Below are 16,156 nucleotides of genomic sequence, written 5' to 3'. Positions count from 1 at the left end.
TCGCCTGCCCCTAAATCAGACCAGGGCCACACTCACTTTAGACTTTTGCTCTGCTCTTGGCTTCATAGACCTTAGAGAAGGTCAGTTGTATTTGTGTTTGACCCTTAAAGGAGTAGGATATTCTTTACATTCACTTTCTTGTTTTACAATGAAGCCCTTCATAGAAATGTCTCCTTTGCTTCTCTGGATGGCCTGAAATCCATTCCAGACATAATCAAGGGATCTTCATAAGGCTGATAAATTCCTTACCATTGGATTAGCCTTTATGTAGGCTCTTCTAATACAAAGTAACTCTTGGAAAAGTCTGATCAGGTTGCGATCTAATTAGACTCTCCTTACTGTATATAGGACCTGAGCCCGCTCATTGGAATCTTTCTGTCAACTTCATTGACTTAACTGGATTTTAAATCAAATTAATAAAAAATTGTATCTTCTATTGAAACGCAGCTACCTCTGGGGTGGAAGATGATAGTTGCGCAGCATTAACATGAGCTGTAGAAAAACAGTTGAGGACAAGTATTTAAGAAAATATACTATATTCAATGGGGGTTTGGGTAGGCAGGTTGTAGCTTCTTACAATGGCATCTGGCCAGGAGACTGGGACTAGGATTCTTGAGCACCAGAGTGGTCAGGAGCGTTGTTTTCCATTTCTTCCTAAAAGCTGCATGTCCAGCAACACTCTGCTGGGACATTGATTCCAAACTGAATATGTCTCAAACAAAAGTTATTCCTACTAAAACATCCACCGTACTCCCAACAGCGCACTGTTTTCTTCATAGGTCACTTATCCAAGCACCAACCAGTCTTGACGCTGCGTATCTTGTAAAATATTACAACAGCACACTACTTTATGGATGCAGACAACATATAATTGCTTTTCCAGTGCTAAATATATGCACCCCTCTCTGAGGTTGTTCATTAATAAAGATAAACAGAGAACCCTATAATCAGTGTGTATCTGCAGCTAACTCACCCTGTCTCTCCATGCTCTCTTTATATAACTCTCCCTGCTTCTACCCTGTATTAAGGCAAAGTGCTGGTAGTTCATTAAACGAGAGGGTGGGGGAGGAGGTGGGAAAGGAGGCAAGATAAAGCACTCGCTCAGAGAAGGAAGAAGACTGATTTGGTGTTACAGATTAGGCGAGCCTATACTGGATAAATAAACTTCCATGAGTAGAATGTGCTTGTCAGTATTGCTTTATTATTCCAACTGAAAGTGAATGATAGAAAATATGACCAGCGTTATCTTATAGCAGCAGAAAAATGTCTGCATAGCTGCATAGATTTTAAGGCTAGAAAGGAACCATTATACCCATCTAGTCTGACCTCCTGTACAACACAGGCTATAGAATATCACCACATGGTTCCTCCATCAAACCCATAATATGTGACTGAGCCAGAGCAGGACTTTTGGAAAGACATCCACATGCACTGGAGACAGGTGCCTAACAGAAAATCTTTCTTCTGCAGTAATGTGGAGTTAAGGGCATGGCGAAGAAGAAGACCTCTAGTTGGGCTAGGACTAAAGGTAGAGCCAAGCAGCCAGGGCCCAGGACTGGCAATCAGAAGAGCTGCTGTTTTCTATTCCTGGCTTTGTGACCATGAGCAAGTCTCTTCACTTCTGTGTGCCTCTGTTTCCCCAACTATAAAACACAGATATTCAAGGTTTCATTTATTATCCCATTTTACAGGGTGGGAGACTAAGACACAGTTGGGGCCTGTCTACACTACCGGACTGTAGTGAATTTGTAAGCTGCTGACCCCCACGTGTTGTTCAGAGCCTATGGATAACACAGCTCCTAAGCATCTGTTTGTTCTTTGCTTAGGCCCTATGTAACAGCAGGCTGGATGGCCTTTTCCCGAGCAGGTACTTGGTACTAGGGATCTGAAAAGGCTCTCAAGAACTAATTTTTTAAAAATAATTGTTATCAATGAACTGGAAGAAAATGTAAAATCACTGCTAATAAAATTTGTGGGTGACAAAATACTGGCAGAGTGATTAATAATGATGACGACAGAGCAGTCATACGGAGTGATCTGGATCACTTGGTACACTGGACCCATTCAAACAAAACCAGGTTTAACAAAGCCAAATGAAAGGTCATCTACCTAGCAACAAAGCATGCAGGCCACACCTACGGAATGGAGACCTGTATGCAGGAAAGCAGTGACTCTGACAGGGATGGGTCACACTGGGTAAGCTGCTCAACGTGAGCTCCCAATGCGATGCTGTGGTGAACAGGGCTGCAGCCCTCATTAGACATATGATGAGAGTAATGAGTAGAGTAGGGAGGTGATACAGCATCAGTGAGACTGATATTGGAGTACTGCATCCAGTTTTGGTGTCCACATTTCAAAAAGTTGTTGACAAAGTGGAGATGGGGCAGCGAAGAGCCATAAAATATTTTGAGGGCTGGAGAAAAATGCCTTCTTGTGAGCTATTGAAAGAGCTCAATCTATTTAGCTTATAAAAAAGGTCAAGTGGTGACTTCATTGAAGTGCCTTCATGGAGACAAAATATCGGGTATATAAAGGGCTCTTTAATCTCACCGAGAAAGGCATAACAAGCCCTAGTGGCTGGAAGGTGAAAACAGACATTTCTAATATGAATTTAAGGCACAAATATTTAACAGTAAAGATGAATCACCATTGGAACACACTACTAAGGGAAGTAGTGGATTCTCCATCTCTTGATGTCTTCTAATGAAGACTAGATGCCTTTATGGTATGTGCTTTGGTCAAAAACTAGCTATTGTGATATACAGGATGCCTGTGATTGGCAGGAGGTCAGATTAGATGCCCTAATGGTCCCTTCTAGCCTAAAGTCTACTAATTTATGAAAAACTGACTGTGGCATAGGGAGCAGCCCCTGATGCTTTACTGTGTAGCTGGCTTGATCTCTGACTCAACAGCTGAGTGGGGTAAGCTAGGGGAAGCAACTCAAACATCCAAAGAAGCAGGGGCAGGACATCAGCCTTGCAGGGGAGGGGTGGGTGTGTCAAGTGACATCACAAAGATTCATTGCAGGACCTCAGCCTATTCGGCAAAGGTGGTGGGGAGGCAGTGACCTCACAGAGAGACCCTGACATCAGCCAAGCAGGACAGAGGTGCAGGGCAGGGGCAACCACAGAGACCCCTGTGGCTTTGCTGCAGCAAGTCTCCTTCTCGGGGTCTCTCCTTGAGGACTGAGAGAGAATCACATGAGTATGAGGAGGAACCTCTTCGGAGTTTTCTCCTTTCCTACTACTGATTTTGTAATCCCTGTTAAGAAGGTAAGAGCCTCAGAGAGGTTTGGAAACTGTTCAGTATGATCCACCAGGTGCCGGCTGAATTCTAAGCATAGAAATTAAGGTGGCAGAATTTGATTTCCTACCTAGGACTATGTCCCTTAGAATCACTGGGGGCATTGAGGTTTCTCCTTTTTCCTCTTTCCCTCCCTCCTTTCTCTTCTTCTCTTGCTTCTTTTTTCCCTTTACCCTGCTTCCTTCCCTCCACCAAGAGGTTTGTGTTGTGGGGTGGTAGCTTCTCTCATAGACCCTCACAAAGTGGTGGAGCTGGAATAGTGGTCTGAGAGTGATCCCCTCCAGTGGTGACCTGGGCCATCCTTTGGGACCCCTCAGTCTCCCACCTCTAAGAGGCTCAATGCTGATTGGCCAAGCAGGGGGCTATTAACAGGGAGGACTCAGGTCCTTTTATTCTCTTTTAAGACCAAACAAATAAGTCATAATCAATCATGTATTTGATTAATCTTGCTGCTTCTCTCCAATAATTGTCTCCGTGCAGTTCATGATTCTCTCTAATGTTCTAGTTCTTCTAAAATACTTGCTGAATAATGACTATGAACAGCTGTTGGTCTGTACCCCATTTGAGAGCACTTTATTCTGATCAGTCAGTGTATCCAAAGGGGCAGGTGAGGTGCAGGACATCAGCCTTGCAGGGGAATGGAGGTAGGGCAGTGACATCACAAAGGCCTGTTTCAGTACCTCAGCCTATTGGGCAAAGGTGGTGGGGAGGGAGTGACCTCACAGAGATACCCTGGTATGACCCAGACAGGACACATGTGCATGGCAGGGGCAACCTCAGAGACCCCCATGGCTTTGCTGCAGCAAGTCTCCTCCTCAGGGTCCCTCCCTGAGGACTGAGAGAGAATTAGGATTCACATACATGAGCATGAGGATGAACCTCTTCGGAATTTTCGCCTTTCCTACTACTGATTTTGCTGGAAAATGAATGTCCCTGTTTAGAATGTCCCTCAGAGAGGTTTGGAGCCTGTTCAATCTGATCCACCTGGTGCTGGCTGAATTCTAGGCACAGAAAACACTAGGTTAAGATGGCAGAATTTGATTTCCTACCTAGGAATTTGTCCCATAGAATCACTGGGGACACTGGGGTTTGTCTTTTTTGGTTTCTCTTTTCCTCTTTCCCTCCTTCCTGTCTCTTCTTCTCTTGCTTCTTTCCCTGCTTCCCTCCCTCCACCACATAGGTGTATGTGTGTATGGGGGGGTGGCTCTCATTGAGGAGGCCCTCACAAAGAGGTGGGGCTGGAATAGTGCTCTGAGAGTGATCCCCTCCGGTGGTGACCTGGGCCATCCTTTGGGACATCTGGTGAGACCCCTCAGCCTCCCACCTCTCAGAGTCTCAATGCTGATTGGCTAGGCAGGAGGCTATTAACGGGGAGGAGAAGTTTCCCCAGTTTCCTTAACTGTGACCCATGGCTCTCCCTTCCTTGGCAGGTTCTGCACAAAGTCTTGGAAAACCTCCTGGATGCCATGCTGGGGAACCCTTTGGCAGAGTCCCCAGACACAGACAGGCTCCAATACATCTTGGAGGTGGGCATGATGAGGAGGGGTAGGGGGCAATTTTACCTTAGCGCTGGGGAGGACTGGAAAGGACAGACTGGATGATCCATTTTCCAATCTGTCCTCCTAGCCTGCACCACAGTGGGCCATCCTTGGTCAGGGCAGTCAGTGTAATGCTATGTTGGGCCCTTCCTCCTTCAGGGACAGGGGAAGGAGTTTTGACTTCAAGCCAGGGCTCTGCCTGGTTCTGTTGAGCAGTAACCACGGGGCCTCTGGATGGCTTGGGGAGTGAGAGCCTCAAACCCCTCCCCACCCACATTCGATCCAGGAGATGGTCCTCAGGGAAGAGTCACTGGCTCCTTCCTAGAGAACCAGGAGGATCCCCAGGGAATCAGCCCTTCTCTCCTATGGGCACTGAAATTCTAGGTGGGGATTGTCCTCACCGTCATTCCCTTCATCCAATCAGCATTTTAGAGCCAGGGAGAAGCCAAGGGTCTGTCTCCATCCTGACAAGGTGTTCATGAATCAGGAGTTCAGAGAGGTTGGGACCAGCCTCGACACTAAACATTTTCCCAGTCTAGAGAGACAAAGACAAGTTGTGACCTGCAGGATACACACATCGTCCTGGGTGCAACAATCACCTTTTAAAGCTCCATGATCAATTAATCAGATATTCCACCCTGAGCACATCTCTCAGCACCCTGGGGGTGGGAAGGGACTCATTTACACAGCATGTGAACTTGCCTGTTGATCCTGACCTGCTTCCTTCCCCCACAGCATGTCAACTTCTGTATCACGTCCAGAGTGTCCACGGATAGAGCCAGGGCCATAAGGAGCAGCACAACCCTGCTCTGATTCACCATCACCCTCCCTGAAATTGATGTAAGTGACCTCTGACCCCAGCTTCCTGACTCCAGGCTTAGGTGGGCTGCCTCTGACAGGCTGTAGGATCTGCTTCTGCAGGGGCGGTAGGTTGGGAGAGTTCCACTTGGGGACACAGAATCAGAACAGGGAATGAGATGAAGAACTTAACTGAAGCCTTTTTCCTGGTTCAGTGGTGACTCCGGGCCTTTAAGGGGACCACGGTCCATACCTTGCTCCAGCCAGGTTCGTGCCTGGCCTTGGGTCCCTTCTTGTCATCCTGGAGCAGCTAGGGATGCAAGTCCTCACGGAGGGCCCTGCCCACATCCCTTTGGTCCAGGCTCCCTTGGGGACAGAAGGAACTAAGCCCCCAGGCTCCCTTGGGAGCAGAAGGAACTAAAGGTCTAGCTCTAGCTCCTCTCCCCCAGTGTCTCCTGCAGAGGGATTCAGGTGGGAGAGACTCCTGGCCCAGGGGAGACTGCGAGCTGATGATAAAATGCTGATGGAGCCCCCTCTCCTCTCCCTTCCATTAGCACTCAGCACAGTTCCGCAAGATAGGGAACCTCGTGGTTCAGCTGGGAATGTACATCAGTGACCCAGCCAAGGACATCAGTCAGCACATCTGTACATCAGTGACCTAGCCAAGGATATCAGCCAGCAGGCCAGGGAGGGTATTTACTGGCTCTACCAACTGCTGCTGCACCAGAGAGGTAAGGAAACCTAGCTGGGCAATGGGACCCAATAGAAGAGTGACACTGACAGTGTTCTACCAATAAAATAAAAACCAGCAGGATCTTATTAAAGGGGAAAAGGCAAAATGCCACATTTATTGTGAATACAGAAAGAATCTTAGTAAGCAGTTAGTTATAGCTATAACATTCCATTCAATCTCATATTTATTCACACATTCATTTATACACACACACAGGTTCTGCAAGGTTGTTATCATAGTTACCAGCCTTAGAGTTGCTCATGCCAAGCCACTGGCCAGGTGGCCTGGACATGAGGAGGGAGCAGGGCCTTGTCAGATGCACGTCTGATGCTCCTGGAAGTTGGTTTGCAGAATCAGACCCCAAAGTTCTCACTTTCCAGAGTCCATTTTTATAGGAATTTCTTCCTATGTCAGTCTATGGGAATTGCTTCATCATACTGTTGCTGAATCAATCAGCAGATGGCACCGTGCTGTCAGATGTTATCTTGTTCTTTGGTTCTCCCATTCTTGAGGCTGTTGGGTGGATTCCAGTCTGCCCTCCGGGGGTCCTCTGGTTATTTCCACTTGACGCCTTCTTCAGCCAATGGACACTGCATTCTTAGGCTGGCACCTCCCTGATCATTCAGTTATTATCCACACCAAGCATCCATCCACACACATCCTCTATCTCTATTTTAATCACAATTGTTAACAAAGCGAGATGAATACAACAAAAGGGCGGGGAGTCTCTGGGTGCTGTTTCTGCTGTTACAGAGTATTGCTTTGAGTCTCTCTCTGTGTGAGTGGTTGTTGTTACAAAGAATTGCTTTGAGAACAGACTCTGTCTCAGAATGTACTAACACAATTAGCAGCTTGCAAGTTTCACACATAGAGGGAGAGAAACAGTACCAAAAACCAAGAGACCTCTTGCTAAGTAATACCCTGGAATTTAAACTATGGGGAATCAAACTCATTTGTGATTTTAATACAGAACTTCTTTAATATGATCCAACAACAGAAGCTGGGCAATGGGACCCCTGAAGAAATGAGCCTCCTCCCATCTGAGACTGACCCCAGTTGGGTAATGGGATGCCCTGGCCAAATCTGCCAGCTCTTCTGAGATTGACCAAAACTGGATATGCCTGTCTCTCTCCTTCTCCTCCTACCCAATTTAGGATCAAATCTCCTCCCCAAGCACCCAGGATACTCCACCCACTAGAGGGAGCCCTGCTATTCTGTTGGACCAGAGGTGCAGTGAGGGTTCCTCCCACTGTCTAGCCCCAATGGGAATGGAACAATACAGGCACTGAAACCGGAAAGAGAAATCGGACAAAGAGAAGCTGCCAAGGAACAGCTGTCATGGGGAAACTGGGAATGGAGGTAGGAGCTCACTGTACAATGTGGGGGGTGAGGGTTGGCACTGGAGGTCACTAGAGAGGAAGACAAGAGTCCATCCCAGGGTTCCAGTTACCATAAATCCCTCCTGATTCCTGGGGGCACCCAAGTCTCTAACAAGTTCTTGTTCTCTTGAGGCAGGAGGACGTCACAGCCAAGATGATGTGCCAGCTCCACACCATCCGTTCCTTTTGCCAAATCCCTGAGGCACTGCATGGGCTGCTCCTCTTAGAACACCTGTAATGGGTTGTATAACCCCACAGTGGGCCAGGAGGAATTAGAGAGCAGTCCTGGGCTTCTGTGATCCTGCCCCACCACAGCTGCAAGAATCTGCTCAAGCTGGAGGAGAAGTTTAAAAAGGAGCCTGTCATGGGGTATATGTACCCTCATGCTAGCCCAGCAACCAACAGGCACTGCCAGCCATGGAAAAAAGGGCTGGGAGCAGAAGGGCAGGGAAGCTAAAGCGGAGTGAGGAGGCAGGACAAAGTAAATCCTGTCAGCAGACTGCTAGAGAGCCACCCAGGGACATCACCCCAGAAAGGGGTGAACAGGTCAACAGATTGAAGAGCCTACAGAGGCCTGAGGGAAGGTAGGAAGGAGCTCAGGGCACTGTCAGAGTCAGCAAACCCTATTCTCCTTTTCTAGCCTGAGGGCCCTGAGCTGGAACCCAGTGCGGGGGGGCAGGCCTGGGTTCCCCTACTAATCCCCCGATGGACCTGGGAACAGAGAGGAAGTCCTTTGCACTGACACCTCACCTCACAAAGCCAGACAGCTGAGAACAGGGAGAAATAGCAGAGAACAAGAGACTTACCTCAGGAGATCCTGAATAAGGGTGCAGCAGGAGTCTGGGCTGCAGGAGAGATTCTGCTAGCAGCAGCTACCCCAGGCCTGAGAGGAGGGTGAGCCTTTCCCTAAGACTAGAACCCTTTGATCTAACTTCTGGAGGATCATGCGTGATGCATTTGACTGCCCACTAGAGAGGGAATGCCCAGGCTGCTGTACTAACCACACATTTCATGGAGGGATCATAGACTCTTTTTCCCCCCTTGGAGAGGAGGAGAGGGTAGAGACATTATAAGCCCTGAGCCAAAGGTGTGCCACTCACAGGCAACCAGAGGTGAGTTGAAGACTCTTTCTTTTGTGGAGATGTTGGACTGTGTACATTTTGTTGGACTCTGTTAACCTGGAACTCAACTGGTGAACAGACTGGAGGGCCAAGGCCTCATATCCCCATCACTAGGGCCCTACCAAATTCACGGTCCCTTTTGGTCAATTTCACAGTCATAGGAATTTTTAAATCCTAAATTTCATGATTTCAGCATTTAAATCTGAAATTTCATGGTGTTGTAATTCTACGGGTCCTGACCCAAAAAGGAGTTGGGGAGGGGATGACAAGGTTATTGTAGGGGGTGTTGCGGTACTGCTACCCTTTCTTCTGCGCTGCTGCTGGCAGCAGCGCTGCCTTCAGAGCTGGGCAGCTGAAGAGCAGCAACTGCTGGCCAGGAACCCAGCTCTGAAGGCAGATCCGCCGCCAGCAGCAGCACAGAAATAAAGATGGCGTGGTATGGTATTGCCACCCTTACTTCTGCGCTGCTGCCTGCAGAGCTGGGCCCTCAGTCAGCAGCCGCCACTCTCCGGCCACCCAGCTCTGAAGCCAACAGCACAGAAGGGTGGCATGGTATGGTATTGCCACCCTTACTTCTGCACTGCTGCTGGCACGGCGCTTCCTTCAGAGCTGGGTGCCAAGTCAACAGCCGCCGCTCTCTGGCCACCCAGCTCTGAAGGCAGCGCAGAAGTAAGGGTGGCAATACCGTGAGCCCTCTAAAATAACCTTGCAACCCCCCTGCAACTCCCTTTTGGGTCAGGACCCCCAATTTAAGAAATGCTGGTCTCCCCTGTGAAATCTGTATAGCATAGGGTAAAAGCACACAAAAGACCAGATTTCATGGAGAGAGACCAGATTTCACAGTCCATGATCCATTTTTCATGGCTGTGAATTTGGTAGGGCCCTACCCATCACTGAGCCCGGTTGATCCCATGCCTTCTGTTATCCCCATTTGAGCTACTATATGGGAGGCAGCCCCACAGGATCCTAGATCTCCTCCACAAGACATGGGAGGAGCCAGACCCAAGAACAACCAAAGTGGTACAATACGTGTTCTGTTTGAGGGAAAACTTGGAGACACTGCAGGATTTCTTGAGAGAGAACCTGCTGAAATCTCAGTAGAACCAGGAATGGACCTACAATAATGGGGCCAGGATGTGAAAATTTAAGCCCAGTGCTAGTGTTTGTTGTTGCTGCCAATCTTGAAGTCAAAACTCCTGGCCAAGTGGCAAGGATCATTCAAGGTTGTAAAAAGGGCAAGGGCAGTTGATTATCAAATCCGCCATCCAGGGAAGAGAAAAGAGACACAGGTGAACCTGCTGAAGGCTTGGAAGGACCAAGAGGGCCTCCTCATATTGCCTTTTCCACCAGCACCGGAGCTCGGCCCACAAGCGCCCTTAATCCATTATTCTGGCTTCAACAGAAAGAGCAAATACAATGGCTAATTGGAGACCTCCCCTTAGTCTTCTTAGAACAAACCTACCTAGCCTACCATCAGGTGGATATGAACACGAGGAAAAAGGTCCCTGAGAATCTACAACTCCTTAGGTGGAAGTTGTGGGAAACGGTCTGCCAGAAACTATTGGCCGTGTTGGACTTCAGAGTCATTGGGGAATATCCTAGTGCAGCCTTTCTCAAACTGGGGGTCCCAACCCAAAAGGGGGGATCGCAAGGCTAGTGTAGGGAGGGCCAGGAGTAGGGTCACCCTATGTCAGGGTTTTCCCAGACATGACCTCTTTTTTCGTTCTCCAATCTCCCTCCGGACAGATTTAGGAAATATAAAAAAATGTCTATGACTTTCCTTTGCCTTCAAAGCTGGGCATCAGGAGAGCATCAACCTATGGCTGGGCAGCCAGCTCGGATGGTAGCGCCGCCATCAGCAGAAGTGTAGAAACAAGGGTGGCATGGCATGGTATTACCACCCTTCTCTCTGCGCTGCTGCTTGTGGCAGCGCTGCCTTCCAAGCTGGGCGGCCAGAGAGCTGCAGCCACTGGTCGGGCACTCAGCTCAGATGGCAGCACTGCTGCTAGCAACAGGGCAGAAGGAAGGGTAGGTAGCATGGTGTGGTATTGTCACCCTTCCTTCTTCTCCACTTCTGAGCAGAGTGGCCACAGAGCAGTGGCTGCTGCCTGAGTGCTCATCTCAGATGGCAGCGCCACTGCCAACAGAAGCACAGAAGGAAGGGTGGCAAGGGATAGTATTGCCACCCTTCCTGCTGCACCACTCTTGGTGGTGGCACTGCCCTCCAAGCTAGGTGGCCATAGAGTAGTGGCCACTGACCAGGTGCCCGGCTCGGACAGCCGTGCCACTGCAGGAGCGGCACAGAAGGAAGGGTGTCATGGTATGGTATTGCCACCCTTCCTCCTGAGCCGCTGCTGGTGGCAGTACTGCCTTCCAAGCTGTGTGGCAGAGAGCAGCTGCTGCTCTCCAGCTGCCCAGCTCTGAAGGTAAGGAAAGATCATGGACATTTTTTCAGATTTCCAAAATCTGCCCCGAGGGAGATCGGAGAACCAAAAAAGAAGTCACGTACAGGAAAACCCTATTCACAACCCCCATACATTTTGCACAACTTCCATGAAAGTGGTCATAGATTCTCAGGAAAGTTTTTCATATTTCAAATATCTGCCCGGATGGAGATCGGAAGACCAAAAAAAAGAGGCCATGTCCAGGAAAACCAAGATGTATGGTATCCCATCAAAACATCAGCCCCCATCACATTAAGTGTCCAGCTATTTGTTTGTACATACTTGTGTATAAAGCCACAATCCTTGGACAATTATGATTATTGCCACAATTGAAAAGGCTTCCAGCTCCTCAAACTGTATCCTGTTGTCTATTTTTTATTTCAGAAAATATGTGTAAGCAGGGTCTGAATGGATGCTTCTCTGACAGCTAGTTGGGAGAGGAAGAGACTATGGGTGTGTTTATGTAAATAGTTTTCTCTTGCTCTGATTAGACATTCATCATTTATAGCTGTGTCAAAGGATCAACTTTGGCTGGTGTTGGGTACAAATGACTTTAGTACTGAATGCAGGGATAGTGAAATATGGTTACCAATGTTGTAATTATTGTAGGAATAAAGGAGAGCAGGACTGTGGTTAACCTGTCCCAAATAAGGGGAGCACCCTCAGTTGAAAGAACCTCATTAAGCAGGGGATTGAATGTCAGCGCTCTGTGAAAGTAAGTGGGGGTGGTGGGTATGTGCAGAAATTCTGGTTTAGAGGCTGTGTATCCTCCCCTTGATTGGCTTAACCTATTCTTCTCCACTGTTTAAAGAATAGATCTAAATAGGCTTTATTAGGAGCCTCTTTTATTATTGTAATTGCTCAGTCAGAGCTGAAACCAGTTGTGATAGGACTGTTAAGAACTAAACTTGTTAAGAACAAAAAAATCAGTTGTGGTGGGACTGTTTCTACCCAGCCTACAAAAGAGCTGAAAAATCACTGAGAGACTGGTGTGTAGAGGTCACAGCAGAAGGTGACAGACAGTCAGCTAGCAAATGAGTGGCCAGCAGGGCGGTGGCAAAAAGGCATGATGAGTAGCCAGCAGGGCAGTGGTGCAGAGGCGCAATGAGAGCTGTGAGCAGGTGGCTGGTGAGCAAGATGCCTCTTTACTCCCTGGCAGGGGGAGGTGAACTCTGGGTCTGCACTGACCAAGGACAATAACTGTGAGTGGGGTCGGGCATGTGAAAGGGACTTTTGGGTTGCTGGACCTAAGAACCTGAGGGGAAAAGGACACTGCCCAACCTACTTGTGGGTGGGTCTTTTACTCATGGTTTATGTTTATAAACCCTGTTTGCGGTGTTTCCCCAAATTAATGCCAAGTTACTTCCCTCCTTTTATTAAATGTTTATTTTCTACACTCAGATTCTGTGCTTGCGAGTAGGAAAGTATTGCCTCTCAGAGGCACCCAGGGGTGGTGTGTAATTTTCCCAGGTTATTGGGTGGGGGGCTCGACCTGGTTCCGTGGTGTATCAATGGAAAGTAACCCGTAGATATTGAACCCAGCCCTGGTTGCTGCTGGCTCCACCTGGCAGAAGGGTTACATAAGTTTCTTAAATGTCAATGTATTTATTCCTGAAGGCTGTTGCTTTACACTTTTTGAGAGGCTTCAGAGTCTTTGACTGCAGGGATAATGGTTACATGCTTCATTTAGTGCTCCTATAAGTCTGTACAGTAATTTACTATCACTTTCTTGCGGTGTGTGTGGGGGGGGGGGGGGGAGTTCATCACAGCCTGAAATATTTTCACTGGGGGGCTTTGACGGGGTGTGCATACCACACACTGGACAAGAGAGGGTTAACCCCATGCTATGGGCGGCGGAAATCCCACCCCTCAGACCGCGCTGGGCATGCTCCAACTGCTGCCTCAGTATAAAAGGGAGCAGCCCAGCTCATTCTAGGTGGAATGCAGGAGGGGAAGGACCTTTGGCAAAGAGCCATCACAGCCATTGCCTGTAGGACCCAGAGATCCTGAGAGTCAGACTGGAGGTCTATGGCCAACGGAGCCCCAGGGAATCATCCATGCTGATGAGCCCCGAGACCCTGATACCCCAGGACTGCAGTTTCTGGAAGCAGGGTAGGAAGTGACCCAGGGAGAGTGTGCGAGTGGTAATGTCCCATCCAAGTGAGGTCAGTGTGTTTCAGTAGGATTCCCTGCTGACTCCATGGTGGACCATTCTGCCACTGTTAGGGCCCTGGGTGGGCCAGGGCCAGGGCCCCCCTACCCAGACCGTCACACTCCCACCTGCCCGTGGTGGCTCGCTGGGTAATGGCTGCTAGGCTGCACTGTCCTGTATCTGTGGGCTGTAATATGGACTCAGGCTGCTAGGCTGCACTGCCCTGAGTACAAGGGCCACTGCAAGTGACTCTGGCTGCTAGGCTGTGCTGCCCTGAACATAGGAGCTGTTGTAATTTACTCTGGCCCCTAGGCAGAACTGCCCTGTGTCTGTGGGCAGTTATATGGACTCTGGCCGCTAGGCCGCACTACCCTGAATGCAAGGGCCTCTGTAATTGATTCTGGCCATTGGGCTACACTACGCTGACCCTAAGGGCAGCCATATTGTCTCTGGCATCTGGGCCATGCCGCTTTCAGCCTAAAGACTGTCAGATAGACTGTAACCGCAGTGGTACCACAACCCCACCATGCCCCAAATGAGGATGGGGTATGCATACCACACAACACAGGCCCTGAAAAATAAGTTTGAGATCCCCTGCCTTAGACACTGCTTTAGTTGAATTCAATAAGGAAAATACATTGGCTTTGTGACAGAATGTCACCCCCAGGGTGCAGTCTGGGAGCTATGGGAAACACTTTAAGACACACAGCTGAGTTGGCCCTATTTTCACATGGCTTGGTTGGAGAGACAGCCAGCCTCACCAGGCCCTGTTATCACCCAACACAACAGTATATGGCGCCACTCATCCAAACTGAGCTACATGAGTTCAAACAGCAGACACCAGTCAATTTCCCAGCTCCCCGGGCACACATCCCACATTGAAGTATAAACCCAAAATTATACCATTTTGCACTGCACAGGGATTTGTACAGTGTAAATAGCACATAAATAGTTTGTTCTTCCCTTGATGTGGGAAAGATATTCAACAAGCCTGTGTTAACCAAGCTGAGACTTTTCCCCAGACACTTCACTCAAAGGCACACTAGTTTAGATAAAGCAAAAATACAAGTTTTTTAACTACAAAAAGATAGATTTTAAGTTGTTATAAATGATAGTAAACAGATCAAAGCCGATTACCTAGCAAATAAACAAAACCACAAACTAAGCCTAAAATACTAGAAAGATTGGATATGAATTAGCAGTTTCTCACCCTGGCTAATGCTACAAGCAGTCCACCAGGTTTCCATACACAGGCTAGAAATCCTTTTAATCTGGGACCAGCACTTCTCCCTCTGTTCAGTCTTTGTTTCTTAGATGTTTCCAGGAGTGTTCTTGTGTGGGGAATGAGGCTCCTAGACAAGGCAACACCTCACCTTATATAGCTTTTCTATATGGCGGGAGCCCTTTGTTCCAAAGTTAGTTCCTGGCCCAGTTTGTGGAAAAATACAGGTACCAAAATGGAGGTCAGCGTCATGTGGTCCGGTCACATGCCCCTTGCTGAGTCACAGCAGCCATTATTCATGGGCTGGCTGAAAGGTTCACCAGAAGGTTTAGCTCTTTCATGTCCCATTGTCTTTGCTGATGGGCCATCAGCACTTTCTAGCTTCTTCATTGTTGTACCTGAAAGGCTAGCTGTGGGTGTTTTCCAGAGTAAGCACATTTGAAATACAGATACATAGTCAATATTCATAACTTCAGATACAAAAATGATACATGCATACAACTAGGAGAATCAAATTCAGCAAATCATAACTTTTCCATAGACACCTGACAAGACACATCTTATAAAAAAAATGCATCATAATTATACAACTATGAAGAATATGAGGTGCAGTATCACAGGCTTTGTCAACGTTATTGGCCCAATGATTTACTAAGACAAAGTACATATGAAACCAAATTAATGGTTGTATTAATTACTTTGCTGGACACAGTGCTGCTTGGTAAATTCTCAACAATATCTGGAGTGGTGTCTTTGCTCTTCCAGTGACAGAGGCTGGGTATTCCCAGCAATAATAACGGGGAATTGGGAGAGGGTTCAGAATCCACAGATGAGTACTTCTCCTCTGGTATTGTACACAGTCTATGATTAGAATCATTTTCTTTGCAGCTATGTAGCAAAACCCTGCTTGAGTAAAAAAAATTCCTGTTACCTAGATGAGCAATAACTTTGGCATAATCAACCATATAGTGCCCAGTTTTGCTCCCATTGAAGTCAAAGGTGAAACTTCCAATACAACCCGTGTGCGTGCATGCAGATAGATCTAATGAAGAGTCATCAATGAGTGAGGGTGTTTCCAATGGACTCCTGCAGGGATTGGTTCTTGACCCAATGCTATTTAATATTTTTCAATATGGAAGAAAATATACAATAACTACCGACAAAATATGCATATGACACAAAGATTGGCGGGGTGGTAAATAACGATGAGAACAGATCACAGATGCGGTGTGATCTGATTCACTTGGCAAACTACGCCAATCAAAACACATCTTTTAATGCAACCAAATGTATAGACACAGATACCTACGTATATACTCATGAGAAATCAGTTTGGCTTATAAAAGCTTCATAGTGTGTAAATTATGCATGTCTGAAGCATAAATCGTTGATTGCTGTCATGCTGTTTTGTAAGTATAGCTTGAAATAGAACTGTCCTTATGCATTACCAAACTAATAAACAGAGA

This window comes from Natator depressus, chromosome 2 (assembly GCF_965152275.1).
Source record: "Natator depressus isolate rNatDep1 chromosome 2, rNatDep2.hap1, whole genome shotgun sequence".
NCBI lineage: Eukaryota > Metazoa > Chordata > Testudines > Cheloniidae > Natator > Natator depressus.
Note: the sequence above shows the minus strand (reverse complement) of the source record.